The sequence below is a fragment of the Rhineura floridana genome, chromosome 4 (genome assembly GCF_030035675.1).
Source record: "Rhineura floridana isolate rRhiFlo1 chromosome 4, rRhiFlo1.hap2, whole genome shotgun sequence".
Taxonomy (NCBI): Eukaryota; Metazoa; Chordata; class Lepidosauria; order Squamata; family Rhineuridae; genus Rhineura; species Rhineura floridana.
This window is the reverse complement of record NC_084483.1, coordinates 21,971,850-21,985,935: the sequence shown is the minus strand read 5'-3', so window position 1 is coordinate 21,985,935 and position 14,086 is coordinate 21,971,850.

Here is a 14,086-nt window from a genome sequence, read left to right as displayed (position 1 = left end):
CAAGAGCGTAGATTCAGACTGGATATTAGAAGGAACTTCTTGACAGTAAGGGCGGTTCGGCAATGGAACCGACTGCCTAGGGAGGTGGTGGGATCCCCTTCGCTGGATGTCTTCAAGCAGAGGCTGGACGGCTGTCTGCGGGAGATGCTCTAGCTGTGGATTTCCTGCTGTGAGGAGGGGGTTGGACTCTGTGGCGTACAAGGCCCCTTCCAACTCTGTGATTCTAATATGTGAAGTACAGCAACACTTCGCAACACTAAAAAAAGTTCCAAAAACAATTGTGGAATAATGGCACTGATTGTTCAGCAGAATAGTTTCCAATGGAAGTAAGGAGTGTCTCAGTTTGCACAAGATAAAAAAATTAGAGATGAAATATATTCTAGCAGAATTCTAGGTATGCTCTATGTTTTTAATTGACCATGCCCACCTTTCTTTAAGCGGAGTAGTTTAAGCATAGCTGGCTGAAAACATGCATCTTGGGCAGGCCAAGTTTGTTTTTTCCAACCGCTACAGTCACTGCTTAAGTAGCAACATATTGTAATCAGTCAGCAGTTTCAAATTGCAGTTTCAGATTCAACTGTTAATGCGCCCAAAATAGAAATAGAGCATAACCTCCAGTTTGAAATACAAAAGGCTGTCTTCACTATCATATGACACTGACCAATAAAAAAGCTTTGAAATTAATAAAAATAAATTTGACACAGATTTCTAGGATGAATAATGAGAGAAATATAATTTTCTAGGTTACATTCTCTGTAGAAACAGTAGTAATACAGAAAATAAGCAAAGTAAGAAGAACACCAACAACCATATAAAAATGTAATACTCCATCTCTGGAGGTGGTAGGTGTTGCCACCACTCACCATATGCTCAGAGTCACATGTTACCAAATTCTTCCAAGCTACACAGGAAGTGGATTGGACTGCGAAAGACCAACCCAGATTGTGTTTGCATTTTTATAAATTTGTAGGGCAGTACAATATCTCAGAGAGGAGGTCATTCACTATATGCATTCACTATAGCTGCCCAATTTTCCTGCTTTTCAAAGTTTGATGGAAATATTTGTTGGCTATAGGTATGTTCTTAAACCGCAAGGGTTTTTTTTTGCCTATTAGTGAATATTGAATTATAAGTTCATTTTTTGCTTGCACCTCCTTAAATGAAAGTGGTGTGGCCCTGCTTCTTGATCACTGGAAAATTATGATACCTAAAAGATTGATCTTTATTCATACATCCAAGGCTGAATACCCAGGAACATGAGAAAAGCCATTGTGGTGTAGTGGTTAGAGTGTTGGACTAGGACCTTTGAGACCACGGTTCAAATCCCACCTCAGCCATGAGTTCACTGCCAAGTATTAGCACCTTTTCAGACTGGGGTAAAAATGCTGCAAGTAATTAAGTATAGGGCACTAAAATGTATCCCCCTGCCTTTCTCACCAAGCTGAGGTGGTGATTGTAATGTTCCTCCCCTGGCACCACCTGTCAGTCTCCCACCCATGGCTACCAGCAGGGAGAAACGTAGTTTTTATTTTTTTCTCTAGCTCACCCTAGCACAGATCTCACAAGATCCCACTGCTAGGCAGCAGCACCAGTCACTCCCTGTAAACAACACTGCTAGAGACTTTGCCTTTGTCTCCCTTCTGGCTTATTGTTACCTTGCAGGCCACAACCCCCCTGTATCTTTGTGCCAATAAAGCATACAGCCCTGGGTTGCCCTGGATACTTGATGATACACTATCTCTTCACCGCTGCCACCATTTGATACTGTTTCTCCACCTTGGTAAACACCCTGCCCACCCTTCTGTGAAAGCCCCAGCCAAGGATCAGGCTTTTGGTAAACCAATAGAATATTTATTTATTAACACCAGGAAATAACAAGATTATGTAAGGTATGTTTAACAAGCGTATGGTTTCATATAGTGTCACTCTTCATGTTTCTGGTCATATATATATTGCCAAAATATCAGCCAAATACAATCCAAGCCTCCCTCAGAACTCTGCCAACCAACTCCAAAAATCCCTCTCATCAACCAACCGACCCCCTCAACCTCTCCCCAACCAACCCCAGACTCAACTGTCATCCTCTCATTTATACCTTCAGCCATTCAAACACTCAGCCAATCATCATACAGCATTCTCCAGCATTCTAGCCCATGTACTCCCCTCTCACTCAGTCACTTATCATATATCGCTTAATAAACCCGCACTTACCATATTTACAGATATTAAAATGCAGGGACATCACAGTGATGTTTGGACTGGATGGAGGTGTCCTCACCACCACTCTGCTGGCCACTGTCTGTGCCACTCTGCCAGAGCAGAACCCCCCATTCTGACTGTCAAAAATGTGAACAAGTAAAACTGCTGCTGGCAGGATGTCAATCAGTGGCAGTCCACACAAAGCCAGCAGTGGGGCATCCCAGGGATGAGGAGGGGCTGAGCTGAGCTAGGATCCACTGGATCCCAGACCAGCCCCACTGACATCACCTAACAGCACTAGACCAAAAATGGGCCTGATTGCTGAGTTAGCTCCAGGCTGCCGAAACAATTTGCCTCCCCCACCCCCCCAGCATTCTCCCTCAACCAGTATGACCCTGCCATGCTGCCTATACATTTCCGGGCCCAATTCAAGGTGCTGGTTTTGACCTATAAAGCCTTACACGGCACGGGCCCACAATACCTGGTGGAACGTCTCTCCCGATATGAACCTACCCGTGCACTACGCTCAACATCGAAGGCCCTCCTCCGGGTGCCTACTCAGAAAGACGCCCGGAAGGCGACTACAAGAAAAAGGGCCTTCTCGGTAGCGGCCCCCGAACTATGGAACACCCTTCCTGATGAGGTACGCCTGGCGCCTACTTTACTATCCTTTCGGCACCAGGTGAAAACCTTCCTCTGTGCCCAGGCATTTTAATATTTTAATATTTTTAACATTTTAGTATTTCAGTATTTGTATTTAATGTTGTATTTGTCAGTTATATGTTTTATTTGTTTAACTGTTGATTTGAGGATTAGATGGTTTTTTAATATTGAAATGTAAATATATATTTTTATTTGTTGTACACCGCCCTGAGAGCTTTGCTATGGGCAGTATAAAAACTGAATTAAATAAAATAAAATAATGCTGTTAACTCTATTGGGTAGCAGCCAGAGCTTGGATTGTGTTGTAGGCTGCAATTCTAACCCCACTTACCTGGGAGTAAGCCTTATTGAGTTCATTAGAACCAGCTTCTGAATAGACATGGATAGGATTGTCCCATAAATAAGTCTAGAATAGTTTTTGCTCAGATTCTCAAGGCTGCTGATTTGTATGTTAAGGAACCACTAGGCTAAATTGGCCTAAGCTGGCCTTGTATCAGTTTCTCAAGGCTGAGAACCATAAAGGGAAATTTCCAGTCACATAACTATCTACTACCTGATACAGATCCTTATATTTTCTGGAACAGAAGTTTATTGTACTTGGGCTAAAATAGAACTGAGAATTTGAAGTGTGTTTTGGAGTATAAACAGCAGAGAAACACATTAGTGTAGAAGATGTTCCAGCTGGGAAGCTCAGCAGATACACATTCACTGTGCAAACAGGACCTGATGGTATCTGCCATAGATCATGGCATTTGGCAGGATTGGAAAGTGAATAGCTGTGAAGATTTGTCTGAATTTGGGAAAAGCAATAGTAGCCAGGTGTATATATAACCCATCTTTTAACCAAAGAAGAGATCAAGTGTGGCATGGTAGTTAGACTGTTGGGCTGGGACCTGAGACACTAAGGTTAAAATCCCCACTCACTCGTGAAGCTAACTGGGTGACCTCAGGCCAGTAGCAGTCTCTCTGCCTAACTCACCTCACAAGGTTGTTGTGATGATACAATGGGGAGGGTGAGAACCGTGAGCACTACCTTGAGCTGCCTGGAGGAAAGGTGGGATATGAATGCAATAATAAAAAATAAAGATTTCCAATAAATAAAAACATTAAAATCATCTATTAGAATCACTAAAACAATAACCAAACACAATCAAAGTGATAATGGCACCATATGTTTAAAAAAGAAACAACAGAGTAGAAATACACACATAAAAGAGCACTGAGAGATGAAAAAAGAGCTTGGCAATCAGTGGTGCTCTCTTAGCTATCCACTCTCCCAGTAACCTTGAAGAAGACACATTAATATGAAACCTAATTACCACAACAATGAATCTGAATGAAATACGTAAGTTTTTGAACTATGATTCTTTTATGAGGGCTTTTTCAAGGGATATTCTGTTATGAAACCCTACAGACAGCTAATTCATATCTCAGAGCCATAATGTTATGTTGGAAGGGTGAAAAGAATAATTTTCATTGAAATTCAAGAAAGTTTTGATTTTTTTTATCTAGCAGAGACGAAGGAATACATTCCTGTGTGAATGATAAATTTGTAAATAGATTCCTAATGATACCAATGAATATCGAAGTCATTATAAATGGGAGAGAGAAAATGGGAGAAATTATCTCAAAAATGCATCAGTACATTTTGTTTAAGTCTCAGAGGAAATAGTGAAATCAGTAGGTATTTCTGTATCACAATTTTAAAGAAGTTAAATAGATCTTTCTTTAGGAAGCTCAGCAGAAGAGACATCACCCGAATCCCTGCAAAGCATGAAGACTTGAATAAAGTGAAAACAACAGTGTTTTGTGGCGTCTTAAAGACCAAGGGTTGTGTTCCACTAAGTCCTACTTAGAATAGACCATTGAAATTAATGAACCTGTTAGTCATGTTTATTAACTTCAGTTGGTCTACTCTGAGTAGGACTAACATCAAATACCACCCAATCAAATTTATTATGGCATAAACCAGGGATGGGATCCATTGGCTGGTGCCGCTTCAAAAACATTCAATTGACCTAACAGGCAGTATTGATTTGAGTTTGTTTTCTATCCACTCTCTGCTGGTTTTAGTGGTATGATTTTTTTCTTTTCCAAAAATATTGATAATAGCAATAAATGAAAGGAATAATTGATACATGAAAAGATATATCAATAAAGGAAAGGAAATATCAATAAAAGAAAGGAAAGAGGCTTTGCCTTCTCTTCCTCTTCTGTGTTTGAGGCAGGTCAGTTTTCACATTAGCAAGCAGAGACCATCTGTTTTCCTGTTGGAAAGGAAAGGAGGAAAGCAGCTTTCAGTGCCCTCCATCCCCTACCTCCTCCTCAGCAAGCCTAAACTCCTTAATATGAGCGAAACCCTTCAGTCAGGTAAACGTTACAGAGATTAGAAGGCAAGCCTAGAGAGACTTGCCTACATTAAGGAGTCTCTAGAGATTCTCTAGGGCTAGGTTTGCCTTTTCATTTCTATTAGGCTTGACTTGCTTCATCCCCACTTGGAGCTTGAATTATTTGAGTGGATGGGGAGTGGCAGAGAGAGAGAGAGACCTGAACTGTTGTGCTGTGAATGAAATCAATAAAAGAATAATATATTTGAGGCAATATTCAAGGAGAAAAATATCTGGTGTCAGGGGAAAGCTGCTGAAGTTCAGAGCAAACAGGATCACTACACAAAATTGGAGAATATGGAGACCATTGAAAACTGCCCTAAATTTGAATTCAGCTGAATTCTCGCCCATCTCTAGCATAAACTTTCATGGACAACAATTTACATAATCAGATATATGAAATGTTATCCTGAGATATACATGGTCTGGAGGAGGGATTGTAAACAGTGAGGTCAGAGGGAAATGTAATGAAGAAAAGCAGACAGTGATTAATTAACATTGGTAGGTCACAAAACAGTTGTTGATAACAAAGACATCTTAACATTGGTAAGCCAAGTAACACATATAATGTGCAGAAAAATGCTTTATCTCAATTCATTCACAAGTGATAGCTCTGAACCTCTTGATGCATTATAATTCAGCAGTTTCACATTGTACACTGCCTTTTCTCCAAGAAGACCATTCTTAAAGCCCTTACAGAGTATTCTGGCAGGTTAAGCTGCCCCCCCCCGGCTTTTGAACAGTGCCATTTCTGATCAGATTTGTGTCCATTTATTCTTTTGCATAAACTGACCTGTTTGGCCTATGTATTAGCACTTTTGTGAATAGCCACAGATAATTGTGTATTTATTACTATCTGTGCTTTTCTGCATTTGATTTCCCTCTGACCTCACTGTTTATAATCCCATACACACACACCTGCTCAGGTTAACCCTTCATGCACCTGATGGACTGTAGTTCACAAAAGCTTATGCCATAATAAATATGTTAGCCTTTAAGGTGCCATAAGTCTTTATTGTGTTCTGCTGCAAGAGCTACCACTGTGGAAACTGAATAAACCGCTGATCTTTGGAGGATTGTAAATTTGTTTGACTCCTCTGCACAGCTCCTCTGACTAATGAGATGCAGCCCCTTTTGTCGACTGAAGCCTGTCTCCATGGAAACATCCAAAGGGGAAATACTAATAAATTCTATAAATAAATAAAATACTTCATCTACTGGCTACCACACAACAAATCTTGCTCTTTTTATTCATGTGAAGATCTATTTGCCAAATGAAATCAGCTATGAACCTTCTTGCTGGACCAGCAGCTGATTTTTTTTTAAAAAAAGTTTTCTTTGCCTTTGACTTAAAACAAGCATTGTAAGGGAAAGTAATATGAACAGAATTTTCAGTGACTAGCCCTCCTCCCCTGCCCCAATTTGCATAACCCTATTCAAGATTTCACATGTAATTTGTATTTTTTTGGTATGAAAAGATACCAATCATCAACATATTTACTCAGAAAGAAGCTCTACATTTTAGAAAGGAATTTACTTCAAAATACATTTGATTGGTACTGTCAAGCTCCCCTGCCCCCCCCAGACAGATTGCATGCTTCAGACCCAATTCCCATCCTTAGGGTAATTGATCTGGAACCCAATCACCAAATTCTCCTTGCCAAGGTTGTGCAAACCAACACCAACCCTGCAAGGTAGAAGATAGGCTGTCACCACCCCTTCACTGGTTCAGCTCTGAACTAGGGGAACTCAGAGCCCAGAAATAGGTAAACCAAGGTTCAAAATGACAAGAGCCTAACTTGTCCTGAAACCTCTGGTAAAACCCCAAAATATACTTAGGCTTAACTTCTTTGTCCTTGGTAGTTCTGTGGTCAAATGGTCAAGGTGCTGGATTCAGAACCACCCTTACCCTCAATGAACACACCAGGTTAAATAGAAGTAGCTTTGTTAAAAAAATATAAGTGCACATCAATATATAGCAGCAAAACAATTCCTCAAAACCATACACCCAATCAGGGGTTCAGGTACTGTTTGGTATTATAAAAATACACACACAGAAACAGGAACTAATTTGGTTTGGTCCTATTTCTTAGCAGAGTTGTAAAAATACAAGCAGCAGAATGAGAATGTAAACCTTTCTCTATATACATAACAACAGACACAATCCTTTAGGTAAAAGAATGTTTACTTACAACCTTTCATATGTTTGGAAGAACATAGGCTTGGAAGAAAGAAAATATAGGTCTCAGTTCATCTTGGTGTTGGTAATGGATGCTCTTAGAGAGAGCATCTTGCCATGCGGCCCCTCTCAAAGGTAGGAAGATCAGCAAAATGATGGAGAATATTCAAAAATCCCCCAGGACAAAGGAGAAGGAAGTCAAGTAACTAAACCCCACCCATTAGGAAGTTACATTATGGTAAACAGGTACATGGGATATTTCCCAAACATCCCTTAAAGTGACCATACAATATGTGTTTACTCTAACAGGTACAACATAAGAGGTTTCAACACACAACATAAAAATAATAAACTAGCTATCCTGTCTACTTACTTAGGAGGTAGTTAGTTGTAATCTCATCTCTCCTCAGAGAGAATGGCATCAGGTACAAAACAATGGAACCCCACTTAGGCGACCACCAGCAAGATGGACACCCAAAGGAACCATCAAGGGGAACCTTCCAGGAGAACAAAGGCTATGGGTCTCAGACCCTACACTTAAGGAAAAAGAAACCCAACGGTCCAGGAGTAATTAACCAATCAGGGGTTTTCTGATGTAATCAGGTTCTTGAACTTCTCCACTTTTTCGCACCTTGCAGGCCCCCCTCCCAACTGTGTTCTTAAACTTCACAGGCCTGCATGTCCTTGAGTACCAGGCTCCCACTGATTAGCAGAGATAACCAGGTGTTTCTATTCAGGCCTCCCCAACTGCTTACAGAGGCCTGTCTCCTGACAAGATGTAACTCCCAGGGTTCTTTGTAACTGAGCCATGATATTAAAAATCAGATTATCAAATTCATAGAAATTTACAATTTCATGACAGGTACGCAGGCGTTGAACTAAGGGTAGATGAATCTGCCCATTTTGTTTGCTGTCCGTTTCTATTTTTCCAATCTTATGTTCAGCTCTCTACAGTTCAGTTTGCAGATTTTTTTTACATGGTTCTTATGAAAATGCATTAGCATTTTAGCATGAACTTCTCCTAATGTACACATTGTTGCAGTATTTTCCTAATACTTAAATTTTCCCTGACATAATGCATTTGTGTATATTTTTTCACTAATACATGCGTTTTTATGCACACTTTGCATTAGTGTATGAACTTTTGTACACATTACTTGGCTGGAGAACTGCACTGCAAACTTCAGAGAGGAGAGAATTTTGAACGATAGCTGTGTTTTGGTTGGCATATTATTTCAAAAAGTGCAAATCAGATTTGCCTTTACATGAGAACTGAATCAAATTTCTGCCCCAACCCTATATTGTACTAAATAATTTATATTCTCTGTGGCAGCCCCTCAGTTGTGGAATTCCCTCCACACAGAGATGCATCTGGCACCCTCACTGTACAGTTTTCGGCAAATGCTAAAGATACACCTCTTTACTCTGGCCTTTAATACATGAGATGTATGTTTTCAGGACCCACCCTATTCCTGTTGTAATTTGTTATTATTGTTTTTAATATTGATCTTTAAACTATTGTAACCTGACCTGGGACCTGCTGGTCAACGGTGGGTAATAAATGTAATCATAATGTTTGGAGAATTGAGACTCTTTTAAAAGGTTACATAGTGCTTATCTGAATTAAAATGTGCACATTTTCTAAAAGAGAAATAGCATTTATATATTTGCCATCACACTTACACTTGATTTGTCAGGATTGCCCCAATTTCAGACTGATTTTCTAAGGCCTGCTTTCATAGATTCCATTTGTATCCAGATTCAGATACCTGCTCACAATCCAGTACAGCACACTTAGAAGGTCTTCTGACAGGACCTTATGAGCATGGGAGTGGCTGCATCATGTGTTTTCTTTGGACCAATCCGTTGATGTCAGAAATTCCATGTCATATTTCAGGATGGGAAAGAAATTCATTCAGTTCTCATTTTGTTGTGAACCTACTTAATTTGCACTTCCCCAACCAAGATGCAAAATGTAGCTATTTGTCAAAATTCATATTTCTTAGAATTTTCTTCAACCAAAACGTGTACACAAAAGCATATGTTAGGGGAAATTATGTACAAGCATGCATACGTATGAGGCACAATTGCATTAAAAATGTTTATTTTAAGAGAAATATGCACAAAATGTGTACACATTTCAGTGTGGACTTGGGGAAAATGGCAAAGTGATGCAGAAACTGGGTGAACTGAACATAAGACTGAAAACATGAGAGACTGAAACCAAAACTGACAGCTTCATCTATCCCTTGTTACATGACAGGACCCGCCTGCCTCCATCAGCTTCACTCTTCCCAGGCGCTTGACAATGTTGGCATGGGCAGGAACCATATTCAGTGGTGCAATTAGGTAATTTTAGATTTTGGACTCAGTGATCTTATGGGTTCTCTCTCTTTAGATAATTAGTTGTATTACTTCACATACTTCAAAATGTGGTAAGCTGCCTCTGCTACATTTGAGAACCCATCAAACTTCAACCTTGCTCGGACCTCAAACCTGATGAGGAGCAAAGGGATCAGGCCTCCCTCCCCTACAATAGATCTCCTCTCTGCCAATGACCCTGAGGAGCCATCAGAACTGGGCACACTATGCCCTAGGACTGGCAATCCCTGTACAATCTGCCTGGGTTCTTTCCTGGCCAGCTCGCTCTATCGTTCCCGCTCTCGCTCCCTCTCCCTCTCCCCCTCTCTCTCCCTCCCTCTCCCTCCCCCCCACATCTATCCAACTCTCTCAGGGCCGCTGGAGCAGAGGAGATGATGAGCCAGGCAGGAACTTCAGAGCTATGCATGAACCTACACAGGAGGGAGAAATCTATGGAAATACCTGTTTGGATCAGGGCCTGACTAAGAGCCAGGAAGGGATGATGCCTCCAGCTCCTATATATGTTCCCAGTTTTCCACAATTCTTTAGCAATTTGCTATTTTTTTAAAAAAAAAAAATCCTCACAAAAAATTTCCAGCATTTTAGTGCAAATTTCTCCTAATATATTTTTGTAGGCAGATTTGACTAATGTACACATTTTTGCAAGCCATTCTGCACTATCAGAGCAGCATGGGGAATCTGGCTTCCCGCTTTTCTGAAACCCTACCCTTTTAGAAAGATAGATGGTTGAGCTGTATACTTTTTGAGGTACAGTGCACATAAACTCACTGACAGTGACTTTGGAACAATACCAGTTCCTTCAGGATGGTCCTATTTCCTTGTTCCCCTCCCTCTTTGGGCACCAGCCAGTGGAGTGTACATCTATTAAAAGGAAGCATGTGTGTGTCACTCCTGCATATGTTCACCAATAAGTTCATTCCATCCCATTTCTGCATTAAAAAAATTCAAAACTTGTATTTTAGTTCCTATTTAAAATCTATTTTGAACGTTTTCTCACAAAATGTATATGTAAATATACAGGTATATGTATGTCTGAGCGCCTTTGGAACATTTGAGAAATTCAAAATCCACACATTAGTCTAGGAGGTGCTGATTGGTGCTGGAATTCACAAATATTAAATTCTTCAATCATTCCTAAGACAAAGGAACATAAATTGTCATGAATACATGGAAGATCCATACCTCAGTGGTAGAGCATTTGCTTTGCATGCAGAAAGTCCAAGGTGATCCCTGGCATCTCAAGAGAGGGCTGGGAGAGCTCCTGCCTGAAATCCAAAAGAGAAGCTGTCATTCAGTGTAGGCAGTACTGTGCTAGATGGACCAATGGTAAAAGGCAGCTTCCTATGTTCCTAGGAATATCAGAGACAAGGGAAGGAAATATGAGGATGAAAAAAAGGATGAAAATATCACTAGTATCTCCAATTAACTAGTAGGACATGTTCCAGAGGGGAGAAAAAAACCACACTAGGATATTGCCTTTATTTAGCCAACCAAAATGTCACAAAATAGCATGCCAGCTTTCAAGTTCTCCAGAACTCATCATCAGGCTAGATGGCAAACAAAGCAAGGAGTGGTGATGGTGGTGGTAGCATTGGGGGTGGGGGGAAGCTGGCTGATGGTAAAGCCATTGGATTGTTCTTCAGTCTGCTTTTATCTATTATAGGTTGGTTTCAGTTTCTTTCTGAGTTTCTTACTTTGCAAAATAGAAACGGATTTTCTAGACACACCTCAACAAAAACATGAAGAGACATTCCAATATTAGAAGGAAAGAGCTGCAGATGTCTAACAGGAAATGAAAGTGAATCTCTTCCATCATTTTCCCACCACAGTGCATGCCATTGTTAGTTTACATTTCAGTGAAATAAAGCCGCCTTCATAGAGATCCACCGTGGCACTTTTAAACAGTGAAAAGCAAGCCTGCACTGTGACAGTAATGTTAAACCATTGGCTTTAATAGCCCAGGAGCTCTTTCTCTGCTTATAAAGCAGTTCTGAAATTACTGCATTGACCTTTGGCAGTTTAGACCAAAAGACCTCGGAGGAAACACTCAAGCATATTGAAACATGATTGCTTCTTTAGATATATAAGAAATCTTTAACCCTAGTCTTGATGTCTTTCGACAGAAATGAATTCTCATATGACCAAGGCTTTATAGCAGATCATGGGACAATACAGAGGGACTGTATTTGTAGCATAAATCACAGTGAATGTTCTCCCTGAAAATACGCCTTACTTGAACATTTGGCTGCACAATTTTCTCTCATAAGCACAGTTTATGTTCTCTTATGATAACCTTAAAATAGAAGAAAGATTTTTTTTCTTTTTTAGCAAATTAGAATCCTTAATTCTGAGACATTGTTTTTCTTTTATCCCGAATTAACAATTCAGCTTGCATCTTGGAAATTTTATACACTAAACCTCCAGGTTTTTTTTGATACCAACATAACCCCTTTTCTTCTATGGGAGGGAAATAAAAGTGTAGACTACACAAAATTCACACTTTGGACCATTTCTGTTTATTGAGTTTACCTGAAAAATTCTATGCAGACCCATCATTCCCCCTGCAATATTTTTGATGTGTATTGATCTTTCACGGGCATTATTCACCCATGGTAGGGACGTAATGATCTGTCAATGTTGATTCTCTCTGTTTCTCATTTTTCCAATCTTAAATTTGGTTCTCCATATTTCTGCAGCAATTTGAGGTTTTTCTTAAAAAAAATCCTAATGAAAATTCTTCAGCATTTTAGTGTGAGTTTCTCCTAATAAATACATTTTATAGGCAATTTTTTTTGTCAATAATTTTTATTCAAATTTTCATAAAACAAACAAAACAAAATCAAAAAACATTCAAAAACAAACAAAACAAAACAAAACAAAAGTGATTAAACAGTAAAATAAAATGTTGACTTCCGATTTGTCGCAGATCAGATATAGGTCTACAATATATAACAATCCTATCTCTTAAATTATATTATAAAATCACTTTCCTCCAGTAGTTATCTTAATTAATCATCAAATCTCATAAACATTATTTTATTCTTTCTACAAAAAGTCAAAGAGAGGTTTCAATTCCTTGAGAGATATATCTTTCAATTTTTCTCCAAATAAACATGTCGCTTAATCCATCTAATTCAAATCTGTTAGGCCCAATAATTTCAATAGCCATTCTTCCATTATCAATGTTAATTCCATCTTCCATCTTCAATAATCCTGTTAAGTCCAGTAATTTCAGTAGCCATTCTTCCATTATCAGTATCCCATAATAATCTTGTTGTCATAGCCATAGTCCAAATAAACATATCGATTAATCCATCTCATCAAATCTGTTAGGTCCAATAATTTCAATAGTCATTCTTCCATTATCAATATTAATTCCATCTTCCATCTTCAATAGTCCTGTTAAGTCCAGTAATTTCAGTGTCCATTCTTCCATTATCAGTATCCCATAATAATCTTGCTGTCATAGCCATAGTCATATAATAAGAGTCTGATGGGAATTTCCTTTATCACAAATATTTCCTTGCCATCAATTCTGAATATGTTGCTGAAATATTGTTGTAAAGTCATATCTCTGTTCTTCTTTTTTACAAAATGCACTGGCTCATCTCTTGAGAGTTTTTCCATTGTCACATATCTGTAGTTAATTCCATAGATTTTTTCTATATCAAGCTCCATCACATCATTCCAGTCCAGAAAATTATCCAAGACATTGATAACTTTATCTATAATATCTTCATTAATTTCTTCAGAGACAATGTTGAATTCCAAACAGTAAACTTTGTTTCTAATATCCATAAACTCCAGATCTTTTTCCAATTCCACATTTATTCCAATCTCTAGGGCTTGTATCTTCCCTTTAATTTTTCTTTTCTCATCTCTAATCTCATCAATCTCCTCTTTCACAAGATCCCCTATTTCTTTAAGCTCCTGCGTCATTTTGCCCAATTCAATTTTCATCTCCTTTCTACCCTGTCTCAGGGTTTGTTTCATTATCTCAATCTCATCCATTATTTTCTGGAACATAGTTACTTCCAGATTCTCAGCCACTTTCTTGATTGCCATTCTTAAAACCACGGAAACAAAACAAAACAAAACAAAACAAAAAAACCACTTCTTATTTCAGCAACAATTGGGTTAATATTCCAGGCTTGATGACATCACAGTGTAGACAGAACAGCCTGCCTTATCTCTTATATGTTCAGGAATACAAAACAAATTTAGTTCCCAGCATCAAAACAGTTAGTGGCATCGTGAACAAGCAGATTCGTCAAAA